This window comes from Echinops telfairi, unplaced genomic scaffold (assembly GCF_000313985.2).
Source record: "Echinops telfairi isolate 266 unplaced genomic scaffold, ASM31398v2 ScPeMD7_7469;HRSCAF=8507_1, whole genome shotgun sequence".
Lineage (NCBI taxonomy): Eukaryota > Metazoa > Chordata > Mammalia > Afrosoricida > Tenrecidae > Echinops > Echinops telfairi.
In genome coordinates this window covers 26,483,385-26,505,928 of record NW_022111373.1, presented here as the reverse complement: position 1 = coordinate 26,505,928, position 22,544 = coordinate 26,483,385, and positions in this window count along the sequence as shown.

Genomic DNA, 22,544 nt, shown 5'->3' with positions numbered 1-22,544 from the left:
AATTGATTCCAGAGGGATGTTGCGCAGTATTTCAACTATTTGAAGGCCAATAGGCATCCATTCTGCTAAAAATAAGAGGAAACTCAATTTTTACCCACCCCTGATATGATGTGGTAAGGAGAAAAAACAAACATATTTTCTCTGTATGCTCCCAGTCCTCTTGATGTTTAACAAACTTCAACTGTGTACAATTCCTATGGTTTGGCTTGGATGTTGAAAGATTTGTAACTATTTAAGTATTCTCTTGTCACACGCAAGGCTGAGGTTGGTAGTGTTCACTCCGGCATTTAGAGGAGAAGACGGGGATGTAAGAAGTCTGATGGAAGCTGCAGGTGGTCAGCCAGGGCTCAGTTTTCAGTTCTTGCTATAGTTCCAAGAAGCATGGTGCTCCTCGAATGGCATTTCTAAGGGTTGTATTTATAATCTTTTTCAAAATTTGAGCAAGTCTTTCATGAGCACAACATAGATACAAAAGGAATTTAACGAGCCCGGCCTGGAATTAAGACTGCATCACAGGTGACTGCCATATTTTGGACACCTATCATGGAGGCAAGAGAGCTGACAGAAGGTTTTGTTTGGTAGTTTTGTTTCCTCGAATGAGATTACTTTCATATGAAAACCCTTATGCAATACACAAGTTAAAGATGAATTGCAAAACATCAACTTGATTAACTTTGTTAAAAGATTGAAATGGAAAATAAATCAATGAAAACTGCCCCAGAATCTCTAGGATTTATGCTTATCATACCCGGGCCTGTGGGATCAATAGAAATGCTTCTGATGTTTCTTTTATAGGGTAACCAGCACCGTCCATCTCTGCTTTAAGCACCAGGCTTAGTGTATCAGTCACCCAAGGCTGTCCAAGGCCTTTCTCTGGGTCTCGGTGTAAGACATAGACACAGATGTACCCAACTCTGTATCCTTACTCCTGGCTCAGCTGAATCCTGAATGGTGCTAAAAGAGTGTCTATGTTTAATACTCTATGCTAAAAGAGAGTCAGATTGGACTTAAAGATGTGTGGCTAATCTTACAATAAATTAATACAAAAATAAATATTTTAAAGCCAAAAAATTGAAGAACCTCAGAAATCTTTGATTAAAAATGTAACAGAGGATGTCATGATAAATAATCTTTATCTTTTATGTTGTCCATTTTTTGTCAAGGATTCTTTTTATTCTTTTTCAAAGCAGTCAAGAAAGCAAGTCATTGTTATTAATTTTCCTAATTATTTTATTAGAATATCATTCAGGCATCATACAATTCAATAGTTCAGTCATACAAAGCAGAGTTGTAAAATCTCTACCCCTATCATTTTCTTCCTTCTTGTACTCCTTGATAGTAGCTCCCATTACCGACTCCCTGCTGTCACACCCACCAGGAACCTAGTCATTGTCTAGTCATTGTCTCTATAGAGGCACCCGACCTGATTTTCATATACTGAAAAGCATATAAAGATATGTACCAGACAGTCAAGAATTCTACCAATGCTAACAAAATACAGCAGAGATAATTCCCAATTTGGAACCAAAAAAACCTCAAGCACCTCCCCCCACCCCCAAACACCAGAAAATATTAAAAGACAGATCAAGCTCAAAGTGTATCCAAATGGAGACCAAGGTTTTTTGTTTTGTTTTATTTTTATAGAGTTTGCTGTGAATTGGAATTGCAAATGGGTATTTTAGGGTTTTGTTTTTTATATATATAATCGTTTATTGGGGGCTCTTACAACTCTTGTTACAATCCATACATCAATTGTATCCGACATATTTATGCATATATTCCATCATTCTTTTCTAGACATTTACTTTCCGTTGAGTCCTTGGGATCAGCTCCTCTTTTTTCCTCTCCAACCTTTACCCCAACCCTCGTGGCCCCTTGATAGATGGTAGATTGTTAATTATTTTCAAATCTCACACTAACTGCTGTCTCCCTTCCCCTCTGGTTTCTGATGTTTGTCCCCCTCGATAGGGGGGTGTGGTTCTGTGGCATTCATTGTGATCTGTGCCCCCTCCCTCCACATCTCCCCCCCTTCCCCTCCCCTTTTATTATCTCTATTCCCATTCCTGTTCCTGGTTCCATGTGTCGTGAGTTTCATCTCTTGCCTGTACCTCCATTTAAGTCAGATGTATCATTTTAAACTACTATAATCATCTCTCCAATACTCTGATAAACAGGTCATTCCCATCCCTCACTTATAGTCAGAGGGGAATCACGGGAGGTGGATTCCCTGTGTAGACTGTGTGAATGTATTTTGGGCTCCCACTGTCATTCATAGCTTTCTGCAAACTTGAATTTCATGATTTAAGCTCTGATACCATTCCCTCCTCAGTATTTGGATTATCCTTTTTACATACATTGTGGCACAGATATTGGGGTGCTTCTTTGATGTGGGCTTAGCTGACATCTTACTTAGATGAGTGCTTATTTATGAACAAGACCCCAGTTGCTATTCTTTCTGATAGTTGGGCACCACCCAGTTTGTTGAGCACACTTTGCTATAGCACCTGTTGTCCATTATTTGTCAAAGATTCTTTTTATTCTTTCTTCAAGAGATAAGAAATCTGTTCTGTGTCGATGTTTCCTTCATGAGAACACATGGAGGGCCATGCTGTTCTTAGATTAGAGCTGATTCAGTGCAAGTCCCAAATCCATTCCTAAATCTGTGTGTTCTGTTTGCCTCTAGTTCACCTTAGAGTGTCTTTGTTACTTTATGGTAGAGAATCTTAGCAATTATGTCCCTGCAGCATAAGGTCCTTCTGTTTATACTCAAAGCTCAATGCCATTGAGTGAATGCTGACTCATAGATATCCCCTGTGGAATCCCAAGATTATAACTGTTTATGGGAGTAGAAAGTACAGTCTTTCTTCAAAGAAGTTGTTGGTAGCTTTGAACTATTGACCATGTGGATCAGAACTCAACACATAATGACTACACCACCAAGGTCCGATCTGTTTATAATGTCATTCATTTATCCATGGTAATGTATTTAAAATAGAATTGAGGAGTTAGATTAAACAAGCGTAGGCTCCCTAGAAGTGTTAATATATAGATTATTGATTTGCACAGATTAAGTCCTTTCATGACTGGATATGATCTACACAAAAATAGGGGCTGGTGATCAAGCAAAGCTTACAATAATATCCATCGACAATGTCTGACACAGGCCTGCCAGAGTAATACCTATCTTAATAAATCAAGTAAGACATGGACGTAATGAGTAAATGCTGATATGCCTGTCTACATATCTATACTCTGGGTATACCTTTCCTCTGCTTCTTCACACACCTTGTAATTCTGGCCTTAAATTCTCTGATTACAGATGTTTGAGGTAGAGCCCAGTTCACCCAGTGGACTTCCCACATCACATCCCTCTGGTACAGCATTTGGATTATGCTGTGCACCTCGAAGATGCAGGCTTCAATGTTCCAGTATTCTATGGCTCATGTCCTGGCTCCCGAGGAGGTGTACAGAGACCCCCAAAATGTGCCTTATTAGGAGCCTAATACCAGGCATATACTTTCCTGGGGGTTCCTAAAAGTATTGTTCATCATATTTTCTCCCACTTGGAGGTTGGCTCACCTCCTTTTCCTACCAGCATTAATGCCTTGTCTTCTGCAAGATGTGGATGCTCCCCTTCTTCCCTCGACATTGGTTTAATAATGGGGTCAGACCCTGGAAGTGACCTGTACATATCTTCAGCATCAGTCTCATTGTTCCCTATTTCTCCACTCACTTGCAGGGTTCGAGCAGCTTTAGTTTGCTTAGTTCTTTGAAGTCACTGCATATCTTCCTGCCAGTACTTCTGCAGTAAACCCATCTCCTATATCTCTGCCTCAGATCTCAGTGGAGGAATCCTTTCCTACCTTGGTTCCTGTGACTCAAAGACTCTAGACTTCTGGCTTCCCTGGTGAGTAATGTTCCTTAATTTGCTGTTTAACTGCAGAGTCATTGCCTGTGACTTTAAATAGTATGTTTAAAAAAATTATTTTCCCCCACCAGATTCACCGGGTGAAGGACAAAGGAACCCATCCTACTGTCATGGGAGAAGTCAAATTCCAAACATTTTTAAAAATTCACCTTTTCAGCATGTTCTTTGGAAAAAAATGTTTCTTTTAATCTGTTCCTGTGAATTGGGTGAAGGTTTAAGAGATCGGGTTTTCATTCAATATTTCACACACATTTTCTTTTATTTCATTGAGCGCAATCCCTACAATAAAATACTTATGCCACATCCTCTCTGTGCCTCCTGATTACATTCCTCCTTCATTCCTACCTCTTCTGACATTGCCCACAGGTAAATGTGGCGCTTCGGATCCCTAGTGATGGAGTTTTTCCAGAAGTGCACATATTTCAGGTGCTATTATTTTTGTTATAGCCCAGCCCATTGTTTGGTTGAATATTGAACATAAATCTGAGTTCATTTTACACCTAGATGATAAAAAAAGCCTGGCATTTTTTATAATTTGGAGTTTTGTTCCCCATTTTCTCCTACTCTACTCAAGACCTTCTATTGTGATCCCTCTCAGAGCGGTTGGTTTTGGTGACTGGGCGTCATCTAGTTCTACAGAAAGAGATGTTTATTTCTCTGTAATATTGTGGAAATTGGAGCTCTATAATTGTACAAAGTAATAAAATCATGTAAGCTTAAATTGATAATGAAGAGTTCTCAGTTAATGGCAATTAGCTCCCATGAATATTCATTTATTCATAAGAATGCATATTCTTACAACAACTGCATAAAGGGATGATATTTTATCCTAGTGATTGATACAAACATCACTCAGGGGAAACTTTAAAAATGAATTCAGCCATTTCATCATAGGTGGCTTTTAAAAATGATATTGGGAAAAAAAACACATTGAAAATGCTAGGCCGATCAACAGTTTGAAATCTTTGTGTTGAAAGAGGTTTCATTTTTGGATCCCAAGAGTTAATTTTTCATTACTCAAATATTAGCAACGTGATTTAATTTGGAAAATTGGCCCCAATCCCATTCTCAACTCATTTGGATTAGATGAGTTTTGCTCTCTCCCGTCTGAAATTCTTGAGATCGGCACATCAGCTAAATGTGTCTGTTAAAGCATGGCACCATTGTCCATAGTTATTGACATTTGGATCAAATGTGACTGAGATAGTCACGGCTTATCATGCCAACCTGGCCGATAAGCACTTGTGGGATTAATTGAAGGGCGGAGAGATAAGGCTTGGTGAGTCTCACCTTTCTAGCTCTCAGGTCTCTTGCTTTCTGATGGTCAGACCATGGTGCAGCTGCCTTAGCCAGTTTCCTGCTTCAGCTGGCAAGGCACACTTCCTGCAAGACATCCCTGAGGAGAAGCCACGTGGATCTACTTGATGCAGCCCTGGGTGCTGGAGTAGCTGCGTGGAGACCCCTGCCAGTGCTGAGATGCTTACACATTCACTGACTCGGTTTTCCTCCTGCAGTCAGGATAATTGTGTGTGTTTTGTGAGATTGGGGAGGACTTTGCAGATCAGTGTCAGACATACAGGCTAATGTTGGAATTATGGGCTTGGACAGCACTTGGTTGGGATGCTTTCTTAATGTACATTTACCCTTTATATAAAATTCTTTCTTATAGACACATGAGTTTCTGTGGATTTGTTTCTCCAGTTTACCTAGACTAACATAGTGACCAATGAAGGTTGTTATTGTTGATTTGAATCATTCTACAAAATGATTCGGTTGGGGTGATCGTATTATGTTTCTTTGTGTGTGTTTGTTTGCATGCAAATGAGTGTGTTTTTCACTGAGATTTTTAAACCTAGGAATTTGTGCTTGACACATACAGAAAAAAACACACCCAGGTATTCTCTTTATTTATTCATTTTATTTAGCTCAGAGCTGTGTAATATTGCAGTAACAGAAATGCTAAAGTGGGTGAATTTAAGAAACAAAAATGCATTTTCCTACATTGAGAGTCTAGTGGTCAAAAGGTAGGGTACCAGCTCCGAGAGCGTTCCCTTTCTATCTGCTCTGGAGCAGAAGTAGGGAAAAGTCAATTTTGCTACATACACAAAATGGAATTTTTGCTGTTGTTTTAGGCTGCTGTCATTGTTAGCTGCTGCCAAATCCAACTCATAGAAACCCTGTGTAAAACAGAGCGAGAGGCACCTGCCCTGTGCTCACAGCTACTCTTGTGTGGGAGCCCAGTGTTAAAGTCACTGTGTCAAACCATCATGTCAAGGGTCTTTCCATCTCTCTATTTTACCAGGCATGATGTCATTTTCCAAGTACTGTTTTTTCCGGATAACATGTCAGAATTACATGAGGACCAAGTCTTGCTTTTCTTTCTTCTGAGACGCAGCCTGGCAGTAGTTTTCCCCAGGCATATTTGTTTGTTATTTTGGCATTCCATGGGACTTTCAATATTCTTTACCAGTAACATAATTCAAATTCAGAATCAAATTCAATGGAATGCTACACAACTTTAAATAATAATTATCATAAATATGTGCAACATTTCATAGCATGGGTAAACCTGGAGGGTTTGTCCCTTAAGCTGAGGGAAGTTAGTCAACCACAAAAGGACAAATATTATATGAGACCACAATTGTAAAAATTTAAGAATTTTTGACATGAATAGAAGTATTATTTCATTGTTAACCAGGGTGAGGGGGAATGAAGACATGCGATAACATATGCTAATTTGGCAAAGGAGAAGGCAATATACAAGAAGCGGGAGCTCAGTAACTAATGATGGACGACAGTGAAGACATTGGCATCAGCAGAAAAGTAAGACTTAAAGGAAACCGAGGTATGCATAACCCTATTATAACTATTATCTACAGGTAGAGTGCTGGGCAGACACACGGGTTGAACAGGTGTGGGAAGGAAGGTGCAAGTATATCCATTGGTTAAACAAATGTATAGGTTTGACAGGATATATTTGTTCATAGGTATTTACCTTTGCTGCAAATATTCCATGAATGTGGTAGAGCATACAGGATGTAAGATTATGAAAACTTCTTCGACTAAACTAAACATCTCGAGGGAATGAGTCTCTGGTCCTGATCGTCAGATCCATAGTCTCAGTGACACCAACGTCAATTCGCATAACACCCCCCAAAGTCACCACTCATCTGTCAGTTTGTAGTACAGTAGTAGCTTTGCTACTAGAATTGTGACTGCAGTGGACAGATTTCAGCAGAGTTTCCAGACTACATTAGCGTAAGAAGAAGGAATGGACTATCCATGTCCTAGGGATTAGCCCTTGAAAATTTTGTGAATAGCAGTGGAACATTGTCTGATGTATTACCAGGATAACAGCCCCTTAGATTGGAACATAATCAAAATATGATTAGGCAAAAGCTGCTTTGACCTTAATGAAATAGATGGAGTAAAGCATTAGGGGTCTTCCTTTGCTTATAAAGCACAACTCAAAATGATGCAAACCAGCTGCCAACATCCATTATTATTTTGTGCAATGTATGAAGTAGGAGTCTCAGAAAATTAGAAGTCATCAAAAATGAAGTGGAACTCAATATCCTAGGCATAAATGAGTGGAAATGAACTGTATTAACCATTTACAGATGAACAATCATGTCTTACTACACTTGCAGTGATTAAGTGACTAGAAATGGCATGACAATCATTGTAAAAAAGAACATTTCAAGATCTATCATGAAGTACAGTGTCAGATGTGATACGACATTATCTATACATCTACAAAGAAAGTCAGTTAATATAGCTATTATTCAAATTTATATACCAGCCACTAAGTATAATGATGAAGAAATTCAAGAATTTTACTTACTTCTTCAGTCCCAAACTCGTCAAATATTCAATCAAGCATTGTAATTACTGATTATTGGAATGTGAAAGGTAGAAACAGGGTTGGAATCAGTAGTTGCGAAATATAACCTTGATGAGAGAAATTAACCGGATGTTACAAGATAGAATCTTACTAGCTCAATAACTTTTTTGCAAATACTTTCTATTTTAAAACAACATAAACAGCAACTATATGAACCCCATATATGGAAAACACAGTAATGAAATCAACTGCATATTTTAAAATAAATGATGGAGATGATCAATATCCTCAGGTATGTATTGCTGATATATAAATTCAGATTGTGTTAGTCTGGGTAGACTAGAGAAACTAATTCATAAACACTCATATGTGTATAAGAAAGAGCTTTATATACAAGAGCAGTTGAATATTGAGAAAACATCCCAGGCCAGGCCAGATTGTCCATACGTCCAATATTAGCCCATATGTCTGATACTAATCTATAAAGTCCTCTTCAGACTCACAAAACACATGCAATGATGCTGAATGCAGGACAATTACAGGCCAGTGGGTGCAAAGTTTTGTGGGTCCAGTGGTGGTAGAAGCATCTCAGCCCTGGCCGAGGTCTCCACATGGCTCCTCCAGTTCCCAGGGCAAGGGGTCAATCAGCATAGTGCCATGTGCCTTGTCAGTAGAGTGTCTCTCCAGGGAGTCAATGGAGAGAGAGACAGTTTCCAAGGGAGTGAGCCAAGAAAGAGATGTGTCTCCTGCCTCCAAGGAGGTAATACAGGAGGTACCAGAATTCTCAGGAGAAGGCCATGCCCACACAGAGGCCTCATTTATTATATCTTGATTGACAGGCCAGACTCCACTCCTTCATTCATGATCCTCTCAAATTGACACCAGGTTATGTAAATACCACACAGATTGAATCTGAAGAAAAAGTAAAACACGTTCACAAGAGTCAATATATTCCCTTAAGTATATCCCACCTGAATTTAGAGGCCAGTTCAAAATATACATGAAACATTGAGCCCTGAAACTAGTTGTGAGATGACATCAAGGATATCCTACATGGAGAAAGCAGAAGGTCATTTTGTTAGTCTGGGTAGACTAGAGAAACAACTCCATAGAAACTCATAGGTATAAGAGAGAAGTTTACATAAAAGGTAATTGTGCATTAAGAAAGCATACCAACCCAGTCCAGTACAAGCCCATAAGTCTGATATTAGTCCATATGTCCAATACCAATCCATAAAGTCCTCTTCTGACTCATGATGCACATGCAATGATGCCAAATGTAGGAAGATCACAGGCCAGTGGGTGTGAAGTCCTGTAGATCCAGTGGCGTTGTAAGCATCTCAGCGCTGGCAGGGATCTCCATGTGGCTTCTCCAGGTCCAGGGTTCTGGCTGCATCAGGGTAGGTCCATGTGGCTTCTCCTCAGGGCTGCCTCAAGGGAAAGAAGGAAAACCATATCTCCCAGAATTCTCAGGGGAAGGCCATGCTCACACAGAGGCCTCATTGGCTATGACTCCACCTTTTCACTCTTAATCCTCTCAAGTCCCAAATTGACACCAGATTATATAACTACCACAGTCATTAAAAAGACAAGGAAGAAAGATTCATCCAAAATAATTGTAAGAACAGACTCCTGAAACTTTCTCTTGAGCATGTGATAGCTAATACAAGTGGAAAAAATGGTGAAGAAAATGAGTTGAACATAAATTATAATGAAATGTGAAAAGGTCTGAAGTTAAAAAGTCCAAAGATAATATTGTTATCATTTCCCAAGCTGAAGGAACTAAAGAAAACTTTAAATCCTCAAGTTGTTATATTGAAGGATTCTATGAGCAAAAGAGGAGCCCTGGTGGGGTTTGCATAATGGGTCAGCAGTTCAAATCTACCAACTCATGCTAGGAAGAAAGAACAGGCTATCTCCTCCCATCAATATGTACAACCTCAGAAATCATTTGGAGCTCTTCTATTCTGTCTTATAGGATCATAATGAACCAGAATTGACTTAATGGCAGTTGGATAGACAAAATAGTGAAAGATATAGGAAGCATCAAAATAAGATGGAAGAAATAAAAAGTCACTGAACCAAAAAGCATTGGTCGACATTTAAGTATTTCAAGAGATAGCACAGGATCTAGAACCAAATGTGTGACGGAAAAAGTCAAATTGCTCTGCAGGCACTGACAAAAAACAAAGCTCCAGAAATTGATGGAATGTCAATTGTAATGTTTCAGCAAACTGAAGAAGTAATGGAAGCACTCAGAGGTCTATGCCAAGAAATTTGGAAGACAGCTTCCTGACCCCCTGATTAAAAGAGTTCCATAATGTTAAAAATATAGTTAATGTTACATGCAAGTAAACTTTGGCTGAAGATAGTTCAAAAACAAATCATTACAGCAGTACACTTACAAGGAGTTGCCAGAAATTTAAGTTGAATTCAAAAGAGGATATGGAAAAGAATGATATCATGGCTGAAGTGAAAGTCAGCTGAGCAGAACATGGCTTAAAAGCAGAAACGTTGTATGCAAACTTATAGCCTTTCATCATACTTATTCAGTCTGTATGTTGAACAAACAATCCTAGAAGACGGCCTATCTGAAGGAGAACACAGCATCAGGATTGGAGGAATGCCCATTAATAAACTGTGATATACAATTGCTAACTTCTCCTGCTAAACATGAGTCAGGCATAAAGCATTAACTGACGAGCATTAAAGCATATAGCCTTCAATATGGACTGCAAAACAACATAAAATAAATAGATGTACAACTGGATCAATAAACACTATCATGATAAATGGAGAAAAGTTTAGTTTTCAAGGACTGTATTTTACTTGCATCTACAGTCAAGAAACGAAACAATGTACATATTGCATTGGACTAAATTTGCTGCAAAAGTCAACTCTAAAGGGTCAAAGTGAAGATGTCCCTATGAGAACTAAGGTATACATGACACAAGCTGTGATATTTTCAATTGCATCAGGTGCCCATTATTTTCAAACAGCGGAGATCATAGAAGAATGGATTCATTTGAATTATGATGTTAGTGAAGGACATTGAAAATATATCCACTATACTTCCTAGCCTTACATACTTTGACTAAGTTATCAAGAGGAATCTGTCTCTGGGAAAGGACATCATTCTTGGTAGAAGGTCATTGAAAAAGAAGAGTACCCTGAATGAAATGGTCTGACACAGTGGCTACAGAAATGTACTCAAAGGTGATGTTACATCATGGGGACTGCAATCAATGCAATAAAACAAAACGAGTATGAAATGTGAAATGGAAAACCGATCTGCTCTGTCAACCGTCATTCAGCTCATAATAAACAGCTTAAAGAAAAAAGAAAGTTAACTAAAAAGTTCTGGGAAATGCATGAGTTGATATAAACTTTCCAAAAATGTGTACATCACTGTTTTATATGTAACACAATAGCATATATAAGTATATATAAATGTGTAAATTCTATAATCCAAAAGAAATCACTGCCATTGAGTCAGCCGATGCCAACTCATAGCGACCCTCATAGACCAGGATAGAATTGCTCCTGTGGGTTCGGAGATTGTGACTCTTATGGGAATAGAAAGCCCTGTCTCTCCCCTGAGGGCACCTGGTGATTTCAAGTGGTGAATCTTGCTGTTAGCCACCCAACAAATGACCACTATGCCACATTGCAGGATGTCAGGAAAAGGCTGGCTCATTTTCAAGAATGAGAAATGAAATTGCCTAGTACTTGAGTTTGGTGGCATATTTATATACACTATTTATGTAATATCTTACATAAATATGTATTCAAATATATAACTATCTATAGATACAATATCTAGTTTGTACATAGTATGCATTATCTTAGATATGATGTTATGTGTAATATCTATTATATGTTTATATATCTTATATATAATATATATCAAATAACATGATTTATACATAAGATATGTAATATATAGTATACATTTGTTAATATGTATAGTATATGTGTGATATATTTCATGTACATATGCAATGGAAACAGTATATCTAAATATATCACCAAACTCCAGTGTTAGGCAATTGAATTTATCATTTTCTAAAATTATCCAGGTTTTTGACATCCTTAAATATATTAATTACTAGTTTGCCTGAAACTATTACAGATTGTTTAATTAGAAGTTTGGGGAGGATCCATTGTGATGGTATTTAGTAGCCAGTGTGTTTTTCTTGGTTGTTGCTTGCTTGCTTTTTTTTTTGCTAGTGTACATGTTCCCCCCAGGAAGAACCTTTGCAAATTCATAGGTTTACAAGGAAAGTATGTACTTCATAAAACTAGGTCCTTTATGTAGCCCCTAGGGACACCCAATTACAAAGACCCCTTGTCAGCAAGTCTGTTGCTCTCTAGCAGCAAAAGCCAAGAATAACCCGAGTCTTCTCTGGAGTCTTCATTATCACCACAAACTCCAAACATAGAGACCTGAGGCAACCAAGAGCAAAGAGCTGACTCAGAGCTCCCACAGAGCAGCAAGCATATTTTGAACAAGTTCCAGAATTGTATCCGTAGGGATCATTGAAAAATGAGCCAAACGTAAGACTGAGAGTCTACTACGGAGTTGTTCGCAGGCATCTTTATTTTGTGCATTGTACTTGTCTGTGCTTCTGAAGTTTGGGGAACATGAGTGGGAAGAGGTTGGGTGCTTGGATTTGCAGGGATTTATACAAAACAGTACAATGACAGGGAGAAGGTGGCTGTTAATATTAGAAGGTTAGAAATGCAAGCATCAGTGTTACAGGCCCCGTCCAGCTGGATGATTTACTTTCTCCTCCCAGAAAGTGTAAGAATTTGGAGGGCCCAGGGGAGTCTGGACTGCTAAAAGAGCTGGTTATGGGTAACTGGTCACTTTTGTCTCTGCAGGGAAGAAATTTGCCAGATTAGGAAATGGGAAAAATAAGAGGAGAAAACAACTCTTGTAATTTTGACTGCCCTGCCTCGTTCACTTGGCTAATTCTTTCTAGTTGGTGCAGAATCTTGCATTGAGCCCATTTGTCTTAAGTATTCTGTTTTCTTCTTGTTTCTCTCTTTCATTCATAGAAACCCTCCCTGGGATGTGAGTTATTACTCCAGTAGAGGAATATTTCCTCCTGTTTATTTACAACAGACCACTGTTTCTCATTTGGTTCCCGAAGCCTCCCCTCGCTCCTCCCTCCAAAATTCCCTGCATAAGTTTGCATGTCAAGCTGTCTATACTGAACTTATAACAAGTAGAGATTCCTTAGAGTCATATGAGCGAGAGAACAAAAGTTTAAATTGGTTTACAAAGGTTTTATTACTTCATGATTCCTTGGGTTCTCCAAGGATTGACACGTGGGACAATAAAAGTAACAGTTGAGATTTTAAACAGTGAGATTTAAGCCTCAATATAAACACCTTTAAAAATAAATGAAAGTTTAGCTTTTAATAAATCAGCAGCAAAGTTTGATTCTTACATGCTGTAATATGTTTGCTTTTCTTGTTAGAGAACAAGCCTTTTAAATAGTACCTTTTTGTTAACATTCTTAATTTCCTTACCCAACATTTCCTTGTGACAGTGGAATAGTTATCTTCAACCTAATTTAGGCTAAATGGGCACCAATTCCATTCATGAATGTGGAACTAATCAGCTTAAATTTTTATTATTATGACTGAACTGTTTGTAATCCCCCTCCCCCTACAATATTTTCAAGTTACACTATTTTAGAACTTAAATAAGCATATTATACAATTCAATAGATTAAAAATATTTTTAAAATAGTTGTGCAATCATCTCCATAATCTATTTTGGAAAATTTCTTCTTTTTTGTACTCATTAGTATTAATTTCCTATTTCCTCCCAACCTCTCCTGCTGTGACTCCAAGAAACTATTCACATAGTTACTGTCTCTTTAGATTTATCTCTGCTGAATTTCATATGAAGAAAAACATGCCCAAACCAAAAGCAAAACAACAGCAATGACATGATAAAAGAGAAAAACCTCCATTGAAAAGAAAGCAGAAAATAATAAAAACTGGAATTAAATTTAAAATAGTTCAAAAGGGAGAACAAATGATAAGGTGGTAAATTTTAACCTAACAACATCTGTATTAATCCACCTTCCAATGTACTCTGTCTGCTAGCAAGGACCATTTTTAAAAAATACAGTTATTTCTTAAGCTTTCTAATCATACTGGCTATTTGTTCGTGTAACTTTTTTTTTCTTTTATATTTACTCTGTAACATTCAACTTAAACAGTGATCGAGAGTGAATGTGACCAATCCTGAACTGAGAACGAAACAATGCTCTTATATTTTTCTTATTTTACTAATTCCATATGAGTATAGTTCATGTTTTCTTTCTAAAATGTAACTTCTCAGGCTTTAAATCCTTTAATCCATGCAATTCTTTTTCTTTTTTCCTCCTCCACTAGACACTTTTATTGGATCAAAGCATCACAGACAGGTCTAAGGCATCATCTGTCCTACCAGCGGGCACCTCTGAGAGATTACTCATCAGCCTGTTGAACCGTTGTTTTTTCAGGAAAATGCCAACATTCTCTGAAATGTCAATGGACTGGTTACTGAGAATGGTCTTCTTTCTTGCAGGAGATGAAGGAAAGCTCCACACAGCTTGTATATTTGGCTTCTTTTTTTCCTGAAATACTTTCATAGTCACCTATATTTTCCAATGGCACTTTCTGAAAATATTTCTAATACATATGTCAACACCCTCCTAACTCACAACTCTGCCTCTAAGGAAGAAGCTATGGGAGAGCCAGAGGGGAAAACAATCCTTAGGAGTCAGATACGTGGATATTCCCTTACTTCAAACTTTTCTGCCTGCTATCGTTCTAGAAGAGTAATAAACAAGAAGTGTAATTTGACAAGAAAGGTCTGTGTGTGTGGAACCCTTTCTATATATATTATCTTGCCAGACAAATTGTCATTGCATAATGCTTTCATGATATCATTCTTTTGTTCACAACCACCCTAATAGATTTCTTTCTGAATTAAGGTGAAACTCCTATTTCACTTTTGTGTTAGACAGGCTTCTCTAGAGAAACAAAGCCAAAATATATATTTTATATATATTTATACAGATAGATAACATAAGAAATAAACCGTTAATTAATCTATAAAGCAGTACAAATGGCTCAGAGCAACTCACTCCCGTGAGACAGTGGTGAGACACTGGCAGTCCTTCAAGTCTTGAGGGCCGCCGGGTAGTCCTCTGTAGAGCAATTCAGGCTATCCGGGCACAGGCAGCAAACAGCAAGGCAGGTCACCAACAGTCAGCCGATGACAGGTCTGACAGTCCCCAACTCAAGAGATGTAAATTCCAATGGTGTGGCGAAGCAGGTCTTGAAGGAACCTCAAATTACAGCCACGCAGCTCACGGGTTAGGTGTTCCACGGGTAGTGTAGTTTGCAAATGGAGGCACAGAACAAGCAAGGCAGCCGCACACTGGTCTGATGATCAAAGAGCAAGAAACAAGAAAGGCGAGGCTCGGGGAGTAATTTATCTCTCTGCCCTTCAATTAATCCCATGTGTTCATTGGCCATGTTGGCACAATAAACCTGCCTATCACAACTTTTCCTAATCTAGCAGCGCTCTATGCAGGTGTCCAGGGACACTTCCTCTTCTACCAATGAGACCCTGCTGGGAGTCTCTGGGCCTTTTTCCTTTCTTCAGGCTGATCCTTCGGTGACAAACTTTAAATTTATTTGCCCAAACTCTACTCTTTTTTTATGGCTTTTATTCACAATTTCATTTTTTCTGCTTAGAGTGTTGCTGGATAAGTAAAATTAAAAAAAAAAAAACTAATCAGAGAAGCTGGCTAAATGAAGAGGAATGATGTATCAGGATTGGCGGAAGGCTTATTAATAACCTGCAATATGCAGATGACTTAACCTTGCCTGCTGACAGTGAGGAGGACTTGAAGCACTTGCTGCTAATCAAGGATTGTCATTTTCAGTGTGGATTGCAACTCAATGGAAAGAAGATCAAAATCTGCACAACCGGACCAATAGGTAACATCATGATAAATGGAGAACATGTTAATTTTGTCTTGCTTGGATCCACAATCAATGCACATGGAAGCAGCAGCCAAGAAATTTAAAAAAAAGAGAGAGAGAGTTGCATTAGGTAAATGTGCTGCACTACACTCCCTTAGAGAGTTGAATTGTAAAGAATTGTTACTTTGAGGACTGAGGTGCCGCTGACCTAACCCATGGTCATTTCAATCACATATACATGTGGAAATTGAACATGGAGTAAGAAGGACTGAAGAAGAATTGAAGTACTTAAATTTTTGTTCACGAAAAAAATATTGAAAGTATCATGGACTAATCTGCTTGGAAGAAATATGGCCAGCATGATCCATAGACACAAGCCAAGCAAGACTTTGACTGATTACATATTTGGACATGCTGTCAGGGGAAGCCAGTCCCTGGAGAAGGAAATCGTGAAAGTGGAGAGAGAGCAGAAAACTGGAGGGTCCTCCACCACAAGAGCTGATGGAAGCTGCAACAATGGGCTGGGGCATGGGGGCAATTGTGAGGATGGCACAGATGGGACCGGGGGGCGTTTTGTTCTGTTCTGCATGATCACCACGCACTGGGACTGACTTGATGGCACCCAACAGTAACAGCATCCACAGTAGAATTTTAATTTATAAATCTTTTTTGATTTTAAAAATAGTCACACCCTTAAGGGTTTCCCCTAATCATAGCATCTTATGTAACCATACTATCATTATTTAAATGATGAAATAAAATACTTTACATAATTCCAGTGTTTACCCTTGGATGCCTTGCTTTGTTTCATTTCATTTTAATGTTTTGTCTCTTTCATTTCCTATAATCTGGCAAAATTCCTCTATTCATAAAAATATCTCATTACCTTGACATTTTAAAAGACCACTGGCCAATCATCAAAAATGACTCTAGGGTCATTTTTAATGACCCTCGAGTTGAGTTTGCATGGACTTATCTTCTTACAGGAGTGCTGTTATGGTGTTTGACAAAATACTACAGGCATGGAGTTGTGCCTTTCTCAATATATGCTGTCAGCATCATGATGATGATATTAATAATAAGATCATAAAAATAGTGATATTAATTTTGATCATTTGGTCTCTGAAAATTTTTCCTAGTATAAAGTTACTATTTCACATTTTCTAATTGTATACACTAGATTCAGTATTTATTATTTTGTAATGAGTTAGTTTGGGGATTATGTAAGTAATCTATTTCTTCTTATGCTTTCTCTAATATTGGAATCAGAAGATGATTCATGTCTGCAATAGTTGTGATGATGAGTTTGATTTTCGCCATTTCTCCTACTTTTGCAATGTAAATTCTGCCATTGAGGGGAGCTATCCCTTCTCTCCCATATATATTTTCCTGTTATGTATTTATATTGGTATAAACTCATGGGTTCCTGTTTTATTCTATGGTTATACTTTGTTTTATCATTATTTGCTTTAGATCTAATTTCAGATTTGACCACTGGATGCTCTTTCATATTGACTCCCGTGCCTGCCCATTCTGAAATCTGGCTTTGCTCAATGAAGCTCTCACTTTGTTCTCCCTTTCAAGATGCCTAGTGTACTCTGAAGTTAGTAACATATCTGAGCCTCATTTTTCTATAATTTTATATTTAGCTATTCTGTTATTACTAGCATCATATCCCCAACTGCAGATATCCTGTTTCCTCCAAAATAAGACAGTGTCTTATATTAATTTTTGCTCCCAAAGATGCTAGGTCTTATTTTCAGGGGGTATCTTATTTTTCCATGAAGAAGAATATGGTACACATTTATTGTTGAACAACAAAAAAGGAAATTTATTACCTATATAGGGTATGGTAGTAGTTGTCATCAGAAACCAGCATAAGCAGACAAACTGTGAATCCTACAGTATCAAGAATTTCTTGTTACTACCATTATTTCCATGTACAACAATCTATAACATTTACTCATAATCTATGGTACATTTACTCACACTTCCTGTCTGCAGCCAAGAGTGAACTGTGCTGCAGCGCCTGCCGCTAAGATCCAGAGTCCAGAGTTACGGTAGCTTCGGGGGGCCTTATTATCGGGGAGGCCTTATGTTTGGGGAGGTCTTATTTTCAGGGGATGCCTTATATTTCACCGAGAGGCAAAACTGTAAGTAGGTCTTATTTTCAGGGGATACCTTACTTTTGGGGAAACAGGGTAGTTTCTTTTATTTCTTCAATTTCCACTCTATTCTCAAAATGAATAGTTAACTTTTGAGATTAAGTACATAGCAACTACAAAATTATACTAGTTTGCTGTATTAATTTATGAAATAACGACTTCAGTCACACATTAGTCAGCATTCTATGACTTCTTGAGAAATTTGCAAATGGAATATATGGCATTATTTATTTATTTATAATATAACAAGTCTCTACTTTCTTCCTGAACAAATTTCTAAGCACCTGGGTTTTTATGTATTAAATACTAAGTACTACTGACAATGCTTTCTTGTCTTTAAATTTCCTACTAACTTTAATTAAATACGCCAAGCAGCTTTTTACCCAGATTCTCCAGGCTTTAATTATGAGTGCATATCAGTACACAGAAACAATTACCAGTTCCTTCCTGTGACAGGGTGGGGCAAGTACATCTGGGTAAGTGTTTGCTGGAGGATTGAACTCAAAGCAGCCATTCTCATCCAAACGTTTTTCAGTACATGCATTTGGAACAGCTTTTTCCAACTTAATTTTAGATTCAATTTGTAAATGTATATCAGCAATAACTTAGTAGAACAGGGGCTCTTTGGAAATCTATTCCATGCCTGCCATGAAATTGCTTACAAAGTAAATAACATCATTGAATATTGTGTATACCAAGAAAAGTCAAGTTAAATGCTGGGCAAGTTTTTATTGCATTTTTGAAGATTGAGGCCACCTAAATTGAAGACTTGCAAAGGGGAAACATGTAGAATATTTTGTGCAATTCCTTGTTTTTTTGCACACACACACACACACACACAGTCATACACAGAATCAGTAGAAATAGAATACTTTTAGGAACAGGTGATGAAAAGTATCTTTCTGGGGTTGCATCCATCTACAGACCCTTGAAAATGTAGCTAACCCTCTGTGACTTACTAGACAAAATATTTTTGAATAGAAGAAATTCATTTTTCGACTCTGATCTACATATATCTATTTCCCTCTGTTGTTACTATAAGTGAAGTGTTTAAGATGAGTTAACAGTTATGCTAAAATTTACTTGAACATTCTCCATAATTCTTTTCTGAGGATGAAGGGTGCAGCAGAATGGAAGTGCCTTTCCATGCTGAGCCCTTGCTGGCATGCGCTGTGCGATTGGGGGAACCACAGCTGGGGAGAGAGCGCTAACTTGTTCTACTGACGTTGGTCTTCACAGGGCGAATAGCAGGAATAAATTAGCCACCACGTGCAATTTAAAGCAAGGAAGGGTCAGGAGAGCACCAAATGGGATGCAAAACACTAGCCATAAACAACTCCAAACCCCAAATAGCCAAAACGCTTCAGCAAAGAGGACTGTGTGGCATGAATTTTAAAGCTACTTGCTGTGAGCGGTGCCCTGGAGATGCTGTCTGACAATCAGTAGCTCTTAAGAAAACCCTTAACGTCATTGGTGTTCTGATGATTTTCTTTTATGAAACGGAGACAATTCATAATTGAGAGAAATTGCCCAAGAAGTAGAAGAGACCCTGAGAAGGGAAGTTTTCCTCTCCATTTTCTAGTCATCTTGGAAATGCTTTTGCACGTACAGTACTGTGAACTTGGGCTTCACCCCCAGCCTCGGACTCCTGTGAGTCCACGTAGGCGAGCACACATGAAGTTCCCTGCAGCTCACGAAGACACAGAGATGATTCCTCATGTCTGTCCCTCCCTGTCTACATGTCTTCTCCACCTATCCACACCGGGGTCATTCATACTAAGAATAAAACCTCTGTCACGCTGCCTCTAGCTAAGAGAATAACTCTCTATCTGGCTCTATTTCTATCTAGCAGAACCAAAGGATAGCTCCCTTAAATTTCTAATTTTCCAGCATCCTTCCCTGAACTTGAGATGGAAAAAAAAGACACCAAGTACCCAACCCTAGTTATGAAGTGGATAAATCCCAGCTGACTGGAAGTAAATCTCTCATTTTTTACTTCAAGCTACAAGTGGTTTTCCTCGCATTCTCAGTTGTATTTCTTCATGTGCTCAGTGTCTCACACAATGATTCCCTTTCGAAAGAGCTTGCAGGACCCTGAACTCACTGCTGGTTCTCCTCAAAGACAACTTTTGCAATCAGGGCTTTGGCAAGGAGATCTACTGCTCCTCCTTCATTCCCGCCTGGACAGACTATGCAGGGGCTTGTTTGTTGAGGATAATAGACAATCACCTCCATAGAAAAAGATGGGTGGCTTTTAAGGAGTTGATTAACATCAGATGATCTTGCTTTAAACAATAGTGGGCAGGGTGTTGGTAATGGTAAAAACTTATGCCATTGATGTTTGCTTTGTCTTATTTTACTTGGCTGCTGTCATAAGTAATAAAACTTTTCTTTTGTGTGACTGCTTGGCATGGTCTCAGGTGAGAACTAGAAAGCTCACATCCTTTTCCTGGCTCTTTCCTTGATTTATCACCTAAGAAAAACACTTAACCTCACCGTGCCTCCTTTTCTTCACCTTTCTAAGAGGGTGGAAATGTTGTCTTTATTCGGACACTTCTGCCATATGTTTCTTATTGTGACCTTAACTGCAGTGCAAACAGGGTCTCATACAACTGGAAACTAATGAGAGACTGGCACTAGTAAGGGAGCTCTCTAAATAACTCAGAGAAATTAGTGTCTGAACTGTACTATTAGCATTGGATTTGACCATCTCGAACAGATGGAAGCCTGGCTCCTTTGAGAATAGGGAGAACTCTGAAATCATGCCTCCCCTTCACCGCACAAATGGTATCAGCACACCATTGTGTTGTCCATCTGGTCAACTCTTAGGCCTAAGCAATTCTGTCTCCTTGGGGAGAAAAAAGAAATATTAAAAGAACAAGCAGTTTGGAAAATATCACTCACTCACGTAACTTATAAATACATATGTGAAACTGCCTACACAGATTCTGGTTGGATTAGGCAGTGTTCATTGTGGAATGTTGTCACTTGAGAAATGCTGGTACATCTGCTCCTTTCCATTTTTGAACATTGTCCTTATAATAGTTCCCTTCAACCCAACTGTATGCTATGTGACAATGTTTCTGATTGTGGTAAGGGAAGGAAGTAGAAATATAGTACACAAGTAGCGGCTTGAAGGAAATACAAATTAACTATACACTATTCATCTCTTGCTCAACTGTGCCCCCAGAGTAGGACATCACACACATAGATTTGAACCCAAAGCCAACTGGTTGCTCTCTTGATTCTGACTTACAGAAGCTGCATAAATGTCAAAGTAGACCATACTTCATAGCTGATGTTTCGGAAGTAGACTTCCATGCTTTTCTCCCGAGCTGCCTCTCGACTGATTCAAACTGCTAAACTTCTGGTCAGCCACTAAGAGTATTTACCATTCGGATCACACGGGGACTCTGGAGTGGCTTCTCAGGCACGTGACAAGCTTGTCTCGGAGATTCCTTTATCTTATTTCATAGAAAGAATCTAAAACTCACTTTGAATAATGCTGAACATGCTGATGTTACTATATCTACAAATGAAAATGAGTGTATCATGTAAGAGAAAGTTCATTATACACTTCTACATCTCTGTGTGTGCGTGTGTGTTTACACTTACATGCAATACCCGATACTCACTATGGTCAGGTCAATTTCAGCTCATAGGAATCCTATGAGGGCAGTGCAGAACTGCCCCTGTGGGTTCTGAGACTAACTCTTTCCAGGAATGGAAAGCCTCATCTTTCTCCTGCAGGACAGTTGTTGGCTCCAAACATCTGACCTTGTGGTTAGCAGCCCAATGCCTCACCACTTTGCCACCAGGGCTTCTACTCCATGTATGGTATATTAAATATAGCACATTGAATTTTAGTAAGTCAAATATAAACTTCTTTTTCTCATTATGTATGAATCTTACTATAAAATAAAAATGAAAGTTAAAAAATGGACATTGCTCTTACGAGCAAATCTATCATTGTGTTTCAAGAGTGAAAATCCCAGAGCGTGTCAATATGCTGGCGGTGTGGTTTCTATTGTGCAGTGTCAGACGAAAGACGTTCTAAGACAGCATCCATAGCAGCAGTCACCCTTGTTCCTGAGGAAAATGCCGCTTTTCCAAAGTCAGATTTATTTGCAGAACCAGTGTTTTATAGTTGGATGATCTGCCAGCTCTAAAAATGGGATCCAGCAAATACAATGTCTCTCAGTGACCAGAGCAGCTGTCACAGTCCTGTGCAGATTTCAGCTGCTGGCAGAAAGCAAGTCGGCTTGTGTCGCATATGCGCTGGAGAACTGCTGGCAAACACGTGGCAATCTTTCCTCCACCCTGCTGTACGTGCGACTGGGTCATAGTCTCACATTTTGGCCACTCAAGTCCATCTGGGTGACTTTCTGGAGTCTTGGAAGGCTTCCTTTGTTCTCCTGACCTTTCTTGAAGTTCAAAGATTCAAACCCAAGCTTTTGCACATGGTGGAATCAGTATTACTAGTGCAATGAGGTGTTCAGTCGCTACACTACCTATTTAAACTCCAATTAGTTACAATTTTAACTGTTAAGCACCACTAGTTAGGCATCCTCTGGCCCAAGCCTCTGCCACCTCAAAGTCATGCCCACGC